Raw genomic sequence first — 20,055 nt, 5'->3', positions numbered from 1 at the left:
GGATCAAACACTGACTCTTGTGTCTCCAGCACTGGCAGGTGGAGTCTTTACCACTAGCTCCACCTGGGAAGCCCTCTGTTAAGCATAGATATTAATAATTTCTCTCCCATGAGTATCATTGGGAGAGTTAAATGAAGTAATGTATGTAAAACCTGACACATGAAAGGCATTCTATACATATGAGCTGTTACTATCGCCAGGCCCTGTTAAGGAATCTTGATTTTGCTCTTCTTCTCTTGGACTCCTCCAGCTACAAGCAAAATCACTCCAGAGACAAAGTGGTGAGAAGGCCGGGCTACCTCAGCTCTGACATTTCAGTTTCCTCATCTGGCAAATGGGGAAATGCTTCCTACCCCACAGCGGTACCATGAGGTTTAATGGTATATGTGTAAAAGTCCCTGGACATAGACTAGGTGCTTAAAAAAGAGAGAGAAAAACAGGTGATTCTTAATCAGTTGTATGAAGAAAACAGGAATATCTATCACAGTTAAAAAAAAATTCAAACATAACGTGGAATCATCCTAAGGCAGTAGAAAGGAATGAACAAACGCAGTTCGAGCCGAGGACTTGGGAATCTGCATGGTTTAGAGACTGTGATCTCCTGGTCAATTACCTGACCTTTGGGAGCTTCAGTTTTATCAATTGTAATTTGGTGTTAGAAATCAGTGCATATCCCAGGGGTTTTTGTGTTAATTAATGATGCCGAGCTGTAGTCGGGCACTCTGTCGACACCTCCGGAATCAAGGACGAATGACTAAAGCATTCAGCCGCGAGCTGCCGAGCGCTTCCCCGGGGCTGGCGCATCCCGGCCGCGTCCCCGCCTCGGCCGGCAGCGCCCTCAGGCTCGGCGCGAGCGCGGTGCCCCCCGCCCCCCGGCCGCCCGCAAGCTCCTCCCCGCGCGGCCGCGTCCTCCCCCGCGACGGCCCGGCACCTGGCAGACGCGCGGCGGCCGGGGAAGCGGGAGGCGACCCTCGGGCGGCGGCGGGCGGCGGGGGAGGGGTGCGGGCGCACAGATGGGAGCAACTGAGAAGAGCGGCAAGAAGAGCCGGAGGCTGTTTTCTTCGCTGCGGCCGTGGAAGGCGACCCGGCGGCTCTGGCGGACGCGTTCGGCTTCCAAGGCTGCGCAGGGTGAGTGTGGGCGCGGCCGCGGGACCTGTTCCTGCGCGCCGCGGGCGCCGGCCTCCGACTGCCGGGGGCTGCGGTGGCCCCGAAGGCCATAGGTGGCATCTCCCGCTGGGTTCTCGGCCGCCACCCCCACTCCCTCCCCAGCTCCCCGAGACCCACGGGCGGGGGCGACGCCGCCTGGATGTCTGGCCCTGCCTGGGCGACCCTCCATCCTGACCCTTGGCCGCAGGGACTAGACCAGTACCGGAGCTCCCCCGGGGTCGCTCAAAGACAGCCCTCTTCCCGCCCCTCCATCCCCCTCCACCCTTGGTCCAGGTGGTTGCAGCTTGTTTATTTCCCGCAGAAGTCCCTGGGTGTCCGTTTGGCTCTGAGCAGAGAGAATCCGGGGTGCCTTGGAAAAACAGTTTGCATCCCCCACCCCCGAACACCTGGCCGGCACCTGCAATGCAGTACCCGTTGGGGGAATTAATCCGATCCAGGTCTGCCTTTGAGGTCCTCCCCATCTGGGCCCACCCCGTTTCCAACCTGTTATCATGTCCGCTCTAGTCACGATTGCCTATTCCCCAAACACATTCCACCTTGTCCTCAACTAGGCCTTCACTCACATGTATTCAATCACTGACTTGCTGCGTTCATTCTTCCCAAATATTTATTGAGCTCCCCAGTGTGTCAGGGCCCGGAGAGAACCAAATAGACAAGGCCACAGCTCTCGGAACGACTTCCAGAGGGGGATCCGACATTACACACGTCAGACCGGTCAAAATCCCCATTACAATTGCCGTGTGTACTTGGCAGGAATCAGATCATCTGCTGGGAGAGGCAAAAAGGTAGAGGGGCCCTGGCTTACATGGACGGGGGCCAGGGAGGGTCTCTGAGGCGGTGCCGTTGCAGCGGAGCCTGAAGACTGATCCGGAGTTACTCCAGCATGCAGCCAGGGTGAGAGCATCCTGCCCGAGGCAATAACAGGTGGAAAGCATCCCAGTGCCTGAGCTTAGCAAGGGGAAAGTAAGGGAGACAGGGCCTGCTCAGGGTCTGGGTAGGATGTGACAAGGAGTTGGGATTTTATTCCAAGTGAGCTGGGAAGGTACTGCATGTTCCCAGCATGTTCTGAGCACAGGGACCTGATCGGATATGCTGGCTCACTGCGCTCTCTCTATCTGCAGTGGCCATGCGTTGGTCTCTCAGCCTGGCCAATTCCTGTCCATCCCTCAGGACTAGCACAAATGCCATCTCCTCTGTGAAGGCTTTCCTGGGGTTCGTGCCACCTGTAGCCTCTCTTTTGGTATTTTGGCATCCATAGGGCATTCGTCACTGCTCATCTGTTGTTGTAGGTTCCATGTGGGCAAGTTCTCATCCACTTCATCTTTGCATCCCCCACCAAGCTAAGTCAGGATTTGGTACTTTTTAGATACCTGTTTGCTTGTGTGTCTCCCGTCTTGTCCTTTTCATCTGTTTCCGTCATGTGAGCTTTCTTCTTCCGAGGCTAACATGCCTTGAGTTCTAAAATGGCCGACCAGGGCCAAAGGCAGACTGCACCAGGGCCGTCATTGGTGTTGGCGTCACCCCCACCTCTACCCCAGGGTTGTTTGGGAGATTAAATGAATTAATGAGATAATAATTGTAAAGTGCTGGCACATAGTAAGCATTGTAAAGAGAAATTTGACAAAGGGCAAAAGCAATTTTCAAATATTTATTTATTGTGTTAGAAACAAGCTTTTCAATTATGGATAGTTAGGGAGACTCTGGCTTGGCATTGTCATCTTGAAGCCTTTCAAAGGATTTATTCTTACTTTTGGTTAGTGCGCCAATTAAATTCCTTTCTCATTGCATCAAATGGTTGCCAAAACTTAGTAGGTCTGAAGGCTGACCACCCCCTTTTATTTTTCTAGCTTGCCTAAGTAGTTGAATAGATTGGTAATTGCAACAAGTATTGCTTTAGTGATACTTACATGCATAATGTTACTCCTGATGTTGTGTGAATGTTTTACAAAAGAGGAATAAATGGATATTCCCCCTGAAGTAAATTGGGTTAGGATAAGTTTTCTAGTTTTAACGATTTTTAAACCCAGGTGTATACTGTGTACACAGCCATCCTCTCCTCTTCTCTGTTCCCATCCTAGACTTCACTCATGGATTCCCAGGGCCCACTGCCATGCCACACGTCTCTTTTCTTCAGTAGGATCTTGGCTGATCACTATATTTCCTTACTTCCCCTCCCCACCTTATAACCTGGAGATGAGGCCATTAAAATGTTTTATGTTATATGATACTTTACAGAACAGCTCAACTATGAGGTCTTGTTAGATGTTAACAAATCTTGGAAGGAGGGAGGACGGATGGTATTTATTTCCCCCATTTTAGAGATGAGGAAAGTAAGGCAAGAGACCAAGTAACTTGCAGGAATTCACAGGACTGGTGTGTGGCCGATTCAGGCCTGGTTATCTACACGGCTTCCTTTCTTCCATGTCAGATAAAATAAACATGTTCCAATATCTATACTCATAGAAGGAAGGAGTAAAATGAATGAATATTATGCAATGAGTGAAATCCATATCCAAATTTTATTTAATTTTTCTTAAAGGTGGCCTGAATTTCTCATGATGATGTCAACATCACTTTGGGCATCTATAATCATATGGTTTGGTGCCAGACAGACTGTGATTTATAGCTGCCACTGATGAATGCACACTAATAAATGGTGTGATCTTGGGCAGGGTGCTGGATCTTTCTAAAACTCGTTTATCTATCATACGTAAGATAGGAATGATATTCCTGTGTCAAGTCACTGTGATGATTAAATGGGTTAATGTGTATAAAGTGCTTGGTACATAGTAGCTCACAGGTGGTGGTTATTTTTATTAATTTTAGTCCAGATATTCAACCATATGATCACACCTCAAATATGGGAAGTTCAGTGGGTGGTGGGGTGAATCATGACTGGAAGCTCCTTAGGGGCAGCAGTCCCTTCTGGACCAACTGGAAGGCCTTCTATGTCAATAGCCTTCTCTTCCCTCCCCCCCTTTTTTTTTTCCACCAGGAGACTACAGGTGAGAAGTAGCATAGCTTCTGGGAATCCCTAGCATCTTTTCAGCTTAACATTGTATCCTGAATGTAGATGAATGTAAATATGTTTATTTATTTATTGGATAATACATGAATGGATAAGTAATAATTGAATCCCCTAGGATATATATATCGATTCCTTAATTCCTTGCTAACACTCAGTGGTGTCAGCCTTTTTGATGGATGTGAAGTGGTACTGTCTGGTTGTTTTATATCGAATTTCCCTGACAAATAATGAAGCTGAGGATTTTTTCATATGAATATTGGCCATATGTGACTAAGACATGTGTGAATGCCTGTTTATGTCTTTTTCCATTTTTTTTCTTGGGGGTTTGTTTTTTCCTTATCTACTTATAGGAGTTCTTGAAATATTCTGGTTACTAAAGAGTTATTGGCTTATATGTCCAAGCAACTTTAAAAACTATACTAACCATGCAGGCTGTTCTAAATGAACAAGCTGTGCTCCAGTAGAAATTAACCCCCCAAATTGCTTTCATCTTTTATAGAGAATCACATTTTAGTCAAATATCAAAGCTTTTAGGTTGTCGAGCAGGGAGCAAATAGTTGGTGGAAGTATTTTGTGAGCAGTAGACTTTCCTAGTCCTTGAAACAGTGGTAGAAAATGGGTCTTATGTTCTTCCCACCAGAAATTACCTCCCACAAACTGTGGTGGGCCAAAGTGCCCTTGCCTGAATTGAAATTATTCTTTGTAAAGTCACAGGTTGGAACTGGAGTCAGTCTCCATCAGCAGGCAGTGTTTCCAGGACTAGTTATTTGGAGGAAAGAACAGAACACTTGTCAGGTGACCTGTCGTTTATACTCTCACGGTCATTTTCTTAACGATATGTCCCTACAAACAAATCACAATGAATGGAGATAATGATCACTACCTAGGGATATTGGAAAGATCAGAGGAGATCATAAATATGAAAGGACCATGTAAATGCAAAGTATGTTTACTAGGCCCAGGGAAGTAACCAAGTCTTTGCCAGGATGGGACCCATAACCTTTGGGCCCCATCCCTTCTCCTCTCTGTTCTGCATACAGGTGCCTGATTGTAGGCAGTGCGGGCTCCAGACCAGCAGCAACAGTGTCTCCAGAACTTGTCAGAAATGCCAATCCCTGGCCCCCCACCACAGAGCTGCCCAATCGGAAACTCTGGAGGTGGGGCCCAGCAGCCTATGCTTAACCAAGCCCTGCAGTCATTCCGATGTGTGCTAATGCTTGAGAGCAGGCCTGGTGGGATGTGCAAAGACTTTAAAGACAGTGAATGTGGAATTTTCAATCTTAACTCTCCCATTTGCCAGCTTGTGTGATGAGCAGTTTACTAAGCTCTCTGCCTTCCAGGCTCTCACTGATAGAAGGAAGAGGATGTCACTTCCCTCCCAGGGTTTGTGAGAAATCAATGACAGGCAGTGTCCAGGTTCTGCCACCGTGTAGCTGTGTGTCCTTCAGCAAGTCTCCTTTCTTCTTTCTGCCTCAGTTTTCTCATCTGAAAAAGATGGGCTGGGACTTCCCTGGTGGCCCAGTGGTTAAGGCTCCTTGCATCCAGTGCAGGAGGCACAGATTCAATTCCTGGTCTGGGAACAAAGATCCTGCATGCCTTGCAACATGGCCAGAAAAAAAAAATTAAAAAAAAAGAGACGGACCAGCAAGTGTTAACATGCATGCGCCACAGCTTATTGTGAGCCAGCCATTGTCCTAAACATGTGAATATTTTAATTTTGTTTAGTTCTTACAATAACCCTGTTTTACAGTCTCTGTTTTATGAATGAGAAAACTGCAGCACCAAAAGGGTAAGTAACATTTTCAGAGTTACACAGCTAGTAAGCTTGGATTCAAACCTAGGCAGTGTGCTGTGAAAGTCCTTGCTTTAAAGGCCATGCTTGGCAAATCAGTTCTCTTTAAATGTGTGGTGCTGCTGATGAGAAGAGTGCCTGGCACACAGTAGGTACTTGCCTTGTGGCTTGGCTTCATCAGAGCCTACCCAGCTTCTCTTATAGGCATGCTGCCCTCCTCTGTGATGCCCCTAATCACAAAGCCCGCTCCCCTCGCCCACCTCCAGGCAGCAGTTTTCTCACTTCAGACATCTCTCTCATGGCCACTTGGATGCGCTGAGCAAATCACACAGAGGCTTGGCTGGGGGAGGACCAAATGTGGTGGTGCAGGTGAAGTCACCCTCCTGTCACCCTACCCTGGCATGTTTGGAAAATGAATGACTAAGCCAGAAGAGGGTCCAGGCAAGTTACTGAAAGAGCATTAGGTTTGCCTAATTTGAGACATATCCTCCAAGTCTCTTTTGCTCTCAGATTTCCAAGGGAATGTGAAAGCTTTTTTTGCTGAGTTTTTCTTCTCAGTAAAATTTACAGCTGGGCAGTTGAACCCACAGTGTTAACAGCAGCATTTTTTTTTTTTCATTGTTATTTTGCTAGGACAATGGAAAGCCTTATTCTCTTTCAATTCAGGGTGTCACTCATTGTTCTTGAAAATTCTTTTTGGTTTTGCTCTCAAGATGGCCTCCCTTGCTGGGCATGACTCACCAGTCTAATGACTCAGAAGTGGCATCTGAGAAGACAAGGCCTGTGCAGAGCTGTGAAGGGACTTGTGGCCAGTGGAGCCTGCCTGAAGCCTTCCCTAAACTTGGTTATTGAGATGGAGCATCATTTCCATTTATGATTGTTTATAATGGTTGTTGGTACCACTTTAATAGGAGCGTAGGATCTGCCAGAGACACTGCCTTGTTCTGGAAAGCTCCAAGGCTTGAGTTCATCCTTGTTCCTCAACTGGGTGTGGCCTTGGTGTGGCCACATCCTTGTTTACTGCGGGCCAGGCAAGACTTCTGAGAATTACCAAACACTGCTTAGAATGGCCACAGAATCAGACAGTCTAAGGCTTCTGTAAAATCTGTATCATGAGGGAGAATAAAGGCTTGTTTTATCTGAAGAAGACCAGATCTCTTTCAACTTAATTTAAAAAATAAGGATGAATAGAAAGATGAACATATATGTAATAAAGTAAATTTAGTAAATATACTTGAAAATATTTGCCATGCAATTCTTTCAACTTTTTGTATTTTGAAACTTTTCAAAATACAATGTTGAGTAAAATGCATGTAGCCCTAGAAATGACCACACTCTTGGAAAGAAAATTGTTTCCTTGTTAATATGAATGACAGCCCCTCTCCCTCTTCCTCAATCCTCCCAGCCTTAGTTTTTTTTCTTGGAAAACCTGCTTGATTAAAAGGGGCCTGGAGTGAGCCTGGCAGGACTTGAGCTGATCCTTTATGCCAGGGCTATATAGTTTTCCTGATATGTAATTCTCACAATAGCCATATTAGCTGTTTATTATTTTCTGCATTTTATGAGGAAACTGAGGTGCAGAGGGGTATGCTTGGTCCAGATCAGTAGGTGATAATAGTAGTCTTAACAGCATTTATGGAGCCCTCCCTTTATGCGTCATGTTTTGTGCCGTGTACTTGACATGCAGTAACTCATTGAGCCTCATCCTGCCCTGGGAGGTAGGTGCCTTATTGTCTGCATCTTACAGATCAGGAAATAGAGACCGAGGGAGGTGCAGGAATGATCCCAGCCACCTCAGGAGCCAGGAAATGGCAGAGCTTGTGTTTGGACCCGGCCTCTTCTGCTCTTCTATTCAGACCCAAGCCTTGACCTAATGGAGTTAATCAGCAGACCTTGTGGAAAGCTCTTGTTCTGAGACCACAGGCTCTTTAAGAACAAAATGTTCTGTTCAACACTGTGTTATTCTTTGTGTTCAGAGCAGTGTCTGGCATAATGAATATTTATGGGATGAAAGAGTACCTGGATGGTGGCTCTTAGCACCTCCTTCTTCACTCTGTCTGCCCCTAAAGGAGCTCTGAACTGGGCACTTTTTGGCTGCCCTGGCCTTGGTCCTTGGAGATGGAGATGCTTATTTTTTTTGAGGTGATTTATGGGCCAGCCTGGCCCATTTGGTGGCTAGTGAGGAGTTCCAGTGAAGGCAGATGTTTCTCATTGGCCTTTTTTTCAAAGATGAGCATAGAGTTATTATGCACTGTCAAGGAAAGATGGAAAAAAAAACCAAAATACTTTGGAGGAGTCTTTAAATTGTGGCAGCTAGCAGTCAACTCCAGGACCCCTGCTGGCCATGAAAAGCTTTCGCTCCATAGCTGTGTTTGACTTGGGCTGCAGTAATGAGCAGGTAAACACTAGCAATTAGTTCTCTTAATGTGCCCAAGTATGTTGATAATTATACTTTACATTTATATAGAACTTAGTTTACAAAGTGGCATGTCTATTCTCTCTTTTGATCTCCTGAACATCCTGGAACATACACAGGGCAGGAGTGATTAGCCCTACTTTACAGATGAGGAAACTGGTAACAGAGAGGTTAAGTCATCTGCCCTACACAACTCGGGTAATAGTGGAGAAGATAGGTCTTCACCTTCTTACCTGTCCTCCCTCCAGCAAAACTTCCATGTCAGTATTGTACTGGGGATGAAAGTAGTAGATTGGTTTATTTTTTAAAATATTTTTTTATTGGAATATAGTTGATATACCATGATGTGTTAGTTTCTGTTGTATGGCAAAGGATGTATTTCTTTTTGTTGTTCTTCTTCCAACTTAGTGAGGGCCTGGATTGGGCCAGTTAATCTTTCTGGATATCAGTTTACCAATCTGTATAATGGGGAATAAACACTGCCCATTAGTGAGTGCACTTGGAGCTAAGGAGGTTGTGAGAGTTCAGAACTTTTAAAACAATTTCTGAGTGAAGATTTTTGGAAGGCACTGTGATAACTCTGATTCATTTCCCACAAAAATAAGCTAAATTGCACCTCCCCTGGCCACGCTATCTAAAATAGCACCTCTTTTACCTCATTATCATGCTTCAATTTTATTCACAGCATTCACTGCCATTAATTATATGTTTGTATTTGTTTATGGCCTGTCTGAATCCCCCCACCCAAGTGTGACTGCCACGAGAGCAGATACTTGGTCTGTTTTCCTCACTCCTGAGTCACTAGCAGGTGGAGTCGTGCCTGGCACAGATAACCACTTGTTGAGTGAATGAATGAAGGAATGAATTGGAGCTATGTAATGATGCTTTGAACTGTGGTGTTGGAGAAGACTCTTGAGAGTCCCTTGGACTGCAAGGAGATCCAACCAGTCCATCCTAAAGGAGATCAGTCCCGGGTGTTCATTGGAAGGACTGATGCTGAAACTGAAACTCCAATACTTTGGCCACCTCATGCAAAGAGTTGACTCATTGGAAAAGACCCTGATGCTGGGAGGGATTGGGGGCAGGGGGAGAAGGGGACGACAGAGGATGAGATGGCTGGATGGCATCACCAACTCGATGGGCATGAGTTTGAGTAAACTCCGGGAGTTGGTGATGGACAGGGAGGCCTGGAGTGATGCGATTCATGGGATCGCAAAGAGACGTGACTGAGTGACTGAACTGACTGACTGACTAATGATTGAAAGTAAGCTGGAACTGGATGATTGAAAGGTTTGCTTGAGTATCCCTGAGCATTGAGTATTAACAGTATTATTGAGTATAACAGTAATATTGAGTATTAACAGAGGGGTCTTGGTCTGGCTTTCCACAGATCATTTCTGGCTCAGCCATCCAGTGGCTTTAGAGCCTTGAGTACCAACTTACGCCTGGGTGAAACAGGCTCAATAATCTCGGTCCACACAGCAGATACAGGTCATTGTATGGCACTGTATGCCGCGCTGTGACAGCTGTGAGTGGCCTGAAGACTGGGGCCGGTTCAGTCACTTTTGTCCTCAGTGCTTAGCACAGAGCCTGGTCTACAGAAAGGTAACAGAAATGTTTGCTGAATGAATGAATATATAAGAAGAAATGGCACAGGGCTCTTAATCCACGTCCAAAATGAAGGTCTCCACATGAGGATAAGCTTGGTGCACGGCACACACATTCCCCTTTCAATTTGAATCAAATCTCTCTGGAGAGAAGGAGGCACTGAACAGTTAGTGCCCTAACCTACTGCAAGGAAAGGCAAGCCTAGGCTCCAGATCCAGTTCCATGCCATGTTTTGGAATTTGTGTTTACGTCTACCTTCATCTCCATCCTTTCCGCTCCAGCATAAGCAAAATTATAACCCAACACACTGACTTGCTTGCAATTATCAGAGCTCTGGTGCTCCTCCGTTGAGGGACTTTGTCCCTGAGAGACTGCTGACTGTTTGAATGACAGATCTAAAGTCAGGGTTGCAGAATCAGCCGGAGTTTCCTGCTCCTTTGCAGCAGAGGCAGGAGGGAGAGAATGAAAGATTCTGAAAATAAAGGTAAGGGGCTGACTGCAGAGGGGAGGCTAAAAGATGCTAGGGTTAAGATGTCACTCCATGGACATGCTGAGTGTATATTATATGGCTGGTGTAAAATTAGTGTGCATAGATTACTTAAAAAGTCTAGTTATATAATAAACATGACTTTTAAAATTAACTGGTTTCTGGTTTCCAAATACTGTGTCATTCAGTTTTCCATTTTTGTGCTACTAAATATAACAACATTTTTGCATTCTTCATTTAATCCTGGCTGAGTAACACATATTTACATTTCACAAATTTTCTTATAATAGCTTGCTTTTATTTCAAGAGTATTCACAGTACTTAATATATAGCTCTTCAATGCATTATTAGAATTGCAATATCTGAAATACTTCAGACTTTTTCCAGTCTGGGTTCTCAAGAAAAATGTTGACCAAGAATTCTTTAATGAAGATTCACCTTTTCAGGAGGATCCAAAGGGGAGCTGTCACTGACCTTCAAAAGTGTTTATCTTGCAGAGAGATTTTCAGATGCAAACTCTCCCCCCGCCCCAACCCCAGCCTCCCTCCCTAGATCCCTGGGCCTTCCCCCAGCACCTTCCCCCCACATCCCCCAATTCTGTTGAGGCCTGGGGGAAGACAGAACGGATTTAAAGAAAAATTCAGGAAAGGACAGGGGTCTCCAAAGTGAGCCAGACAAATATAAAGCTCAACAACGATTCTGGAGCATACTGAGGTTTTGAATTCCGAGGCTGCTTACATTTTCCTCCGCAAACGGGGGAGGAGCTCTAGATCTCCAGGCTCGGGGAGGCTGCAGGGCATACCCCAATCTTGTTTCCGGGAAGGAGCCCGTCCTTGGTGCTGCGTAGGTGCTGCTCCTGGTTGGGGTGCGGGAGGAAGGTGCAGGGTGTGCAGGGCAGCCAGGCTCCCGGGGAAAGCTCCAGGGCCGCCGCTGCGCCATCACCGCGCCACCTGGGCCAGCTCCTGCGTCCCCAGCGCTAATTTTAGGGTTTGTCTGCTGCATCGCGGGCACCCCCCGTCCCCCCCCCCTCCCAGCAGGCGTTCGCTGATCTCACCCCAAGCCTCTGCGCAGCAATTTGCACTCTACTGTCTCCTCCCAGAGCTCTCTGCTCTAAGGACACCGCAGTACTTTGCCTTTGGGCACGGGGCTTGGATGCCCAGCTGGTGCCTGGCACGCAACTCTGGGCGGGTTACTCATAACCTCCGACCGTCCCCAACGCCCGAGATGAGTTGTCTGCGTGATCAGTGAGACCCGCACAGTCCCCAAGCCTTCTCCTGACTCTACTGTGCGCAGGACTGCCTGGTTGACCTCCTTCAGGCCAGTCCTCGGCCACACACTCTGGCGTGTAGTCTTAACTTGTGATGGACACTGATGTTTGTTCCATATTAAAAATAGACAAAACCCAACCAACCGAACAAATCAAAACCACGCAGCCTGATGTTGATGGGGAGGCTGGTATTTTAATCTATCACACTGTTTGTAAAGAAGGCTCTTAAGCCATCTCACTTTCTATAATTGAGGCTTTAAAGGGGGCGGGGGTAGCTGGTGTTAGTAGATTTAGGTCTAGTAGGATCTAAATCTGGATCATTCACGTCCACATATCCATCTCTGTGGTTTTGATGTTTAAATTTTAATTAAACAGCCTGAGTGGGGAGATTTGTATGGTCCTGGTAAATCAAAGAGGACCTGTCCACTACTATTTGTAAGCCAGGCTCTCATGGACAAATAAAATGTGTGTGTTTAATTAAAATATTTTAAATGAACTCGGGGAGAATGTTGGCCTTTCTTGTGTTGTTTTCAGTAGCTGGAGAAAGGGTTTCTGGAAAGAAAAAAAAAATGTGCTTATATGCCCTGTCATGCTAAGCTAGAGGCATGGTTTAGAGGAAATTAAGACTGAGCTGGAGGCTCAGGTTAGGTTAATATTCACCACCATTTGAAATGGAAACACTCTCAGTTTCTCAAGTGTATCAGGATGCTTTAAACTTCAAACCCGCCAGCTGCCTTTTTGAGGGGAGTTGGTATTTAGAATTTTGTTCCACTTTATTTTGGAAAGAGCCTTGGTCAGAAGTGAGAATGGTTAGGTTCTTGCTTGTTTTGTCATTTAACTCATTAGTGACCTAGCACAAAACCCTTTGGATCTGTTTTCTTATATCGAAAATGGAGTAATGTTAGACCAGAGTACTATTCTTCAGGTTGTGGGTCATAAGAAAGCAATTTAGTGAATCTCAAGCAGCCTTGTAGAAAAATGAAGTAGGATAGAAAATATCAGAAACCATTGTGTATGCTAAGTCTAAATAATTGTTTCCTGTAACTTCTGTTTTAGGTATTTATGTTTATTTATGTAGATATGCACTGTATTAATGTCAGGTCTGTTTCTTTCTTTCTTTTTTTTTTTTTAGGTCTGTTTCTTATTGCAAATCCTACTCAAAAGACTTTGAGAAACACTGAAATCAATCATAGCTTTCTAGTTTGTCAAGGAGTCTATGAAATGTGGTTTTATATGCATGTCCACTTTTGTTTGTATATAATGAGAATGACAGTAGTTTTTCCTCAAAATTTTGAAGGAGTTTGAAATCCCAAATAGGTTATGACTTATTCTGTTTCCCCTAAGGCCCTCACAGAGATGGGCCCTTAGAGATCAAAGAATCCTTTCAGGGCTGGGAGATGGGTGTTTGTTGACAGGACCAGTTAAGTGTGAGATGTGAGATGGAGTGTGTGAGCATGTTGAAGAGAAAGTGTGACCATGGTAACCAGACCATGAGAGCTATTTGTAGGTTCCAAAGTGCCAGTTGGTGACCTAAATATGAAACATAAATATCTAAAAATTAGTCTTTGTGCTGAAAAGTACCACAGGAAAATCATCAAAATGTTATGCTTTGTTTGGAAGTTAGCTCTCCTTGAAAAGATTGAAAACAAGAACCAGGTAGAATCTTAAGAGACTGACAGGGACAAATAAATCATCAGAATGTTGGTAGGCAGAAACTGAATTTTATAAGCTACCATCACGTGACTGCTGCTGCTGCTAAGTCGCTTCAGTCGTGTCCGACTCTGTGCGACCCCATAGACGGCAGCCCACCAGGCTCCCCTGTCCCTGGGATTCTCCAGGCAAGAACACTGGAGTGGTTAGTGTTCTCTAAATGTTGAGCTGTGGTTTAATAAATGCCTTTTTTTCCCCTCTTTTTAGTACATCTTAAGACGGTCTGATGAGGCTTTTAAACACAAATGGTGTTGTATAGCATTTACCCAACATATATCAAAATTCTCTGCAAGCCAGAAAAAAACATTGTATGAGGCAACTCAGAAGAAAATAGTTGAATGAGTTAATAACTAGGTATTGGCAAACATGACAGCTAATTATAATAATAACAACCATAGCTCTTATTTAATGAACAAGTAATATGTGGAAAGCTCTCTGCAAGGTGCTTTACACATTGTCACAACACTGCAAGGCTGGAGGTATTTTATATGTAAAGAACTGAATTAAGAATTTTGTACAGGGACATATAGCTAGTTAAGTGGCAGACCCAGGCTTCAAACCTGGGTCATTTTTTCTTCAAAACCACTCACATGGTGTGCAAGGGCTTAAGTGTAAGTCGTATGGGAAAATTGCAGAATTTTTAATAAGATTTTCAGCATTATTTATTGCTGGATTAATTTACTTATTATAAAAAGGGAAATTTGAACTGTAGGAAATGTTGGCTTTTGCATAATTTTCTAGACTGTGTTTATTTTGAAAATAGCCATTTTAACTCTTAAGTTCAGCTGCAAATTTTTCTTTTATTTTTAAGTTCTCTGAGTGTTTTGTACAAGATTTTAGAAACAGAAATAAAATAGAATGGTGCAGAGTTTGAAAATTTGAGTGGAAACATCTTTTTTTCCTACAACAGTTTAGGGCAAATAGTTATCTTTTCAATTTTTTTCTATGTTTTATTTCAAAATAACAAGCATGACATTTTGTGAGCAAATAAAATTATGCGTGACATTGTAACATGTTAAAACTAGGATTAGAACACATTCTTTCCTGACAGATTTTGACTTTTCACTGAAAGTTGTTACAGAATCTGATTGGGAATTTGAATATTGTCAGACCAGACTTCTGCATCCTAAATATCTAAAAGTCTATGGTGTACGTTCCCCAGTCTGCAGTTCAAAATGAAATCAGTGCTGTGCTTAGTCGCTCAGTTGTGTCCGACTCTTTGTGACCCCATAGAAGGTAGCCTGCCAGGCTCCTCTGTCCATAGGGATTCTCCAGGCAAGAATACTGCAGTGGGTTGTCTAGCCCTCCTCCAGGGGATCTTCCCAACCCAGGGATTGAACCCAGGTCTCCCACATTGTGGGCAGATTCTTTACCAGCTGAGCCACCAGGAAAGCCCAAGAATATTGGAGTGGGTAACCTATCTCTTCTCCAGGGGAACTTGCTGACCCAGTAATCGAACCAGGATCTCCTGCACTGCGGGTGGATTCTTTACCAGGTGAGCTACCAGGGAAACCCCCTTAATGGTGTGTGTGTGTGTGTGTGTGTGTGTGTGTGTGTGTGTGTGTGTGTGTGTGTGTGTGTGTGTGTGTGTGTGTGTGTGTGTGTGTGTGTGTGTGTGTGTGTGTGTGTGTGTGTGTGTGTTTTAACAACCATGACTACTTTTAGAAAAAGTGGTACTTTTAGAGAAAACTCAGTTCTTTTAAGATTTTTGTCCTTGCTACTTGGACAGCAAGGTTGTAGGTTAGGCAAATGATGTCTGTTGGTTGGGGTGATCTATACACAGTTGAGTGAGTTTCCAGCTTTCATGGCTAGCATGAGATAAAGCTGGGTTTAGAGCCTGGACTATGTTAGTGATTCTCAAATGCACATGATATTGCTTCCTGTCATTACCATGGTTCCTGTGGAACATACTAGAAATATGCAAGGGCCTCTAGCAGCATTCACTGGGTAGAAACTGGAAATGCTTGATGGCTGGCAGTGTTCCTGATTGTTTCATTTAATGTTCCATTTAATGATGAATTATTCCTGGGTCCTGTGCAATTTTCAGATGTTTTGCTGAAGAGGTAAGTTGAAAAACTCTTACTTTTCTGAGCCTAGAACATATTTTTGGTTTTACATATGCATTGAAATTTCCATGATTAAAAATGCTGTGTAAAGCAAGGAAAGATTTTATTTAATACTTAATTGTGTTTGGAAAAATCACTTGCCCAAAGTACCAACTGGTTTGAGACATCAATACAACATACCTGTCCCATTCAGTGTATGTACCTGTACCTGTATGAATATTTTATCTTGCTTGAGTATTTGTATATTGAAATCCATATTGTTTTGTTGTTTACTTCTCTTTTATGTTATTGTTGATATATACATATAGTTATTGTTTAATTGGGTTAGGTAGATTATTTTATCTTTAAATTTAATCTTGAGATGCTAAACAAGGAAATAGAGAATATTTTTATATTTGTATATATGCATGTTAGAGGGTAGGGCTTCCCTGGTGGCTCAGATGGTAAAGAATCTGCCTGCAATTCAGGAGACCTGGCTCTGATCCCTGGGTTAGGAGGATCCCCTGGAAAAAGGGAGTGGCTACTCACTCCAGTATTCTTGCCTGGAGAATCCCACGGACAGAGGAGCCTGGCGGACTATAGTCCATGGGGTGGCAAAGAGTCGGACTTGATTGAGCGACTGACACAGACACACACATGTTAGAGTGAACAAATGACTTTATTTTTACCTCTTTAATAACTTAAAAGTATTTCAGCAAACTTTTGGAGACTGTATATTCAATTTTACATTTCTTATTCTTTAAAAAAAATTAGAGCAGTCTACAACAATGAGTTTGAGCTGAGCATTGACTGGCCTCTTTAAGGGCAGAAATACTGGAATATAGGCATTATAAATCTTCTAAAAAATAATGTCACTGGTAATATATAGTTGTGTTACTGTAACTGGAATTTTAAAATTTCATTTTGTAATTGTTTGCTGTTAGGATGTAAAAATATAGTTGATTTTTATTTGTTGAATTTATTTCAGTGACCTTGCTAAATTCACTTATTAAATAGTGTTTAGATTTTTGTAGATAGTAGGTTTTCTATCAATAAAGACGCTGTATTTCTTACTTTCTAGTCCTTATAGTTTTTATCCCTTTAATAGCCAGTATTATTGCACTGGCTGTGCTCTCTCAAAATGTTTAATAGAAGTGGTGATGGTGAGCATCCTTATCTTGTTCCTTATCTCAGAGAAAAAGCTATCTTTCCCCATTAAATACATTATTTGATGTAGGATTTACACAGACATTTTTATATCAGGTTAAGAAAGTTAACTGCTATTCCTAGTGTGCCAGGTTTTTGTCATGAATTGGTGCTGAGTTTTATCAAATGCTTTCCTGTTTGGGGAGCCCAGCCTGGTGCTCTGTGATGACCTAGAGGGGTGGGATGGGAGGAAGGAGGGAAACTTCAGAGGGAGGGGAAATATGTATATATATACAAAATGATGACCGAGTCCTGTTGTTTTACAGCAGAAACCAACACAACATTGTAAAAAATTATCCTCCAATTAAAAAAAAAAGAAATGTTTTCCTGTTTTGTGATGATCATATGACTGTTCTATATTTATTGTTAATATGATGAATTACACTGATTTTTTATTTTTGAATGATCTTTTCAAAGTTTGAAGTATAGCTGGTTTACAATATTATATGATAAAGATGTACAGCATAGTGTTTCAAAATTTTTATAGGGTATAGATTATACCCTATTTATAGTTGTTACAAAATGTTGGCTGTATTTCCGGTGCTGTACAATGTAATACTTAGAGTTTATTTATTTTATACATAGTAGTTTGCACCTCTTAATCCCCCTACTCCTATCTTCCTCCTCTCCTCTTCCCTCTCCACACTGGTAACCACTAGTTTGTTCTCTCTATCTGTGAATCTGTTTCTGTTTTGTTATATTTATTTGTTTGTTTTATTTTTATGTTTATGTTTTGAGTGTTAAACTAACTTTGCATTACTTAATAAACTCACCTTAGTTGTGGTATATTATCCTTTGCATATATTTGCTGGATTTCACTTGCTAATATTTTGTGGCAGAGTATTTTTGTTCACAAGAGAGATTAACCTGTAATTTTCTATTGTGATGGTGTCCTTGCCTGGTTTGGACATGAAGGTTTTGCTGAACCTATAAAACAAGTTAAGAAGTAATTCTTCTTCAGTCTGTTCTCCTGAAGAGTTCTGTGAGATTGCAGTTATTTTCTAAAAATTCACTGGTGGAAACTATCTGTGTCTGGAAATTTTGTTGTGGGAAACTTTTAAAATATGGATTCATTTATTGTAATAGGTATAGATTTATTTAGATTTCTTGTTTCTTTTTGTGTTTTAGTAAACTTTTTTTTAGTGTTTTTATTTAGTAAGTGTTTTTCTAAGAATTTGTCCATTTTACCTGAACTTTCAAATTTATTGGCATAAGGTTTTCTTTACATCCTCTTATGATCTTTCTTATATCTGTAGGTTGCCTGGTATTTTCCCTACTTTTATTCTTGATATTGATTTTCTATTTTTTATACTGGTAGTTCTCAGTTTTTGCATGCATATAACAAAGATTTTATAAGTTGTATTAATCTTCACAAAGTGCTAGCTGTTTTTGGATGGGCCCCACGGCTTGCAGGATCTTAGTTTCCTGAGCAGGGATCGAACACTCGCCCCCTGCAGTGGAAGCAGGGAGTCCTAAACACTGGACTGCCAGGAAAGTCCCTTGCTCTTTGTTTCTAGCTTACATTTACTGTGGTCAGAGAATGCACTTTATTTATTATACTTTTATTGTTTAAAAATTTTAAATTTTCTATTGGAGTAGATTTGAGTAACAGTGTTGTGTTAGTTGCAGGTCTACAGTGGAGTGATTGTTATACATATTATGCATCTGTTCTTTTGAAAATTCTTTTCACATTTAGGTTGTTACAGAGTATTGAGCAGAGTTCCATGTGCTATACAGTAGGTCCATGTTGGTTTTCTATTTTAAATGTAACAGTGTGTACATGTTTGTCCCAAACTCCTAATCTATCCCTACCCCCACTCCTGCCCCTGCCTCCATAATCATGTTTCTTCTCTAAGTCTGTGAGTCTTTTTCTGTTTTGTAATAAGTTCATTTGTACCTTTTTTTCCCCCCACATATAAGTGATATCATGTATTTGTCTCTCTCAATCTGATTTTCTTCACTTACTATGATAATCTTCAGGTCCATTCATGTTGCTGCAATTGGCATTATTTCATTCTTTTTAATGACTGAGTACTATTTCATTGTATATATGTACCACAGATGCTTTATCCATTCATCTGTCTGTGGACATTCAGGTTGCTTCTGTTTCTTCGCTATTGTGAATGGTGCTGCAGTGAACATTGGGGTGCGTGTATTCTTTCGAACCACGTTTTTCTCTGCCCAGGAGTGGGGTTGCTGAATCATACATGTGCTCTGTTTTTAGTTTCTTAAGGAACCTCTGCACTGTTCGCTATAGTGGCTGTACCAACTTACATTCCCACCAACAGTGTAGAAGGGTTCCCTTTTCTCCACATGCTCTCCAACATTTATTGTTTATAGACTTTTGATGATGGCCATTCTGACTGGTGTGATGATATCTGATTGTACTTTTGATTTGCATTTCACTAATAATTAGTGATGTTGAGCATCTTTTCATGTGCTCTTGGCTGAAGAAATGTCTATTTAGGTCTTCTGTTTATTTTTTGTCTGGGTTGTTTGTTTTGATATTGAGCCACATGAGCTGTTTGTAAATTTTGGAGATGAATCTTTTGTTGGTTACATTGTTTGCAAATATTTTTTCCCATTCTGAGTTGTGTTTTTGTTTGTTTATGGTTACTTTTGCTGTGCAAAGCTTTTGAGCTTAAATTAGGTCCCATTTGATCATTTTTGTTTTTATTTCCATTATGTTCAGTTCAGTGCAGTCACTCAGTCATGTCTGACTCTTTGTGACACCATGAATCGCAGCACGCCAGGCCTCCCTGTCCATCACAAACTCCCAAAGTTTACTCAAACTCATGTCCATCGAGTTGGTGATGCCATCCAGCCATCTCATCCTCTGTCATCCCCTTCTCCTCCTGCCCCCAATCCCTCCCAGCATCAGGGTCTTTTCCAATGAGTCAACTCTTCACATGAGGTGGCCAAAGTACTGGAATTTCAGCTTCAGCATCAGTCCTTCCAATGAACACTCAGGACTGATCTCCTTTAGGATGGACTGGTTTGGTCTTCTTGCAGTCCAAGGGACTCTCAAGAGTCTTCTCCAACACCACAGTTCAAAACCATCGATTTTTCGGCGCTCAGCTTTCTTCACAGTCCAACTCTCACATCCATACATGACCATTGGAAAAACCATAGCCTTGACTAGACGGACCTTTGTTGACACAGTAATGTCTCTGCTTTTTAATATGCTATCCAGGTTGGTCATAACTTTCCTTCCAAGTAGTAAGTGTGTTTTAATTTCATGGCTGCAGTCACCATCTGCAGTGATTTTGGAGCCCCCAAAAATAAAGTCTGACACTGTTTTCACTGTTTCTCCATCCATTTCCCATGAA

The 20,055-nt window shown here is 42.7% G+C and overlaps 1 protein-coding gene across 1 annotated transcript in view; it reads left to right on the top strand.

The window, feature by feature from the left end:
* The first annotated feature begins 1,026 nt into the window (after window positions 1-1,026).
* Window positions 1,027-20,055, top strand: part of DNAJC6 (DnaJ heat shock protein family (Hsp40) member C6) — a 171,420-nt gene continuing 152,391 nt past the window's right edge. The window contains exon 1 of the mRNA XM_065928590.1: window positions 1,027-1,128. The gene's annotated coding sequence lies outside the window, so the exon portion shown is untranslated. The remainder of the gene's footprint in view (window positions 1,129-20,055) is intronic.

Source organism: Muntiacus reevesi, chromosome 1, assembly GCF_963930625.1.
Source record: "Muntiacus reevesi chromosome 1, mMunRee1.1, whole genome shotgun sequence".
In the NCBI taxonomy this organism is placed as follows: domain Eukaryota; kingdom Metazoa; phylum Chordata; class Mammalia; order Artiodactyla; family Cervidae; genus Muntiacus; species Muntiacus reevesi.
Note: the sequence above shows the minus strand (reverse complement) of the source record. Positions and strands in the feature narration are given on the sequence as shown.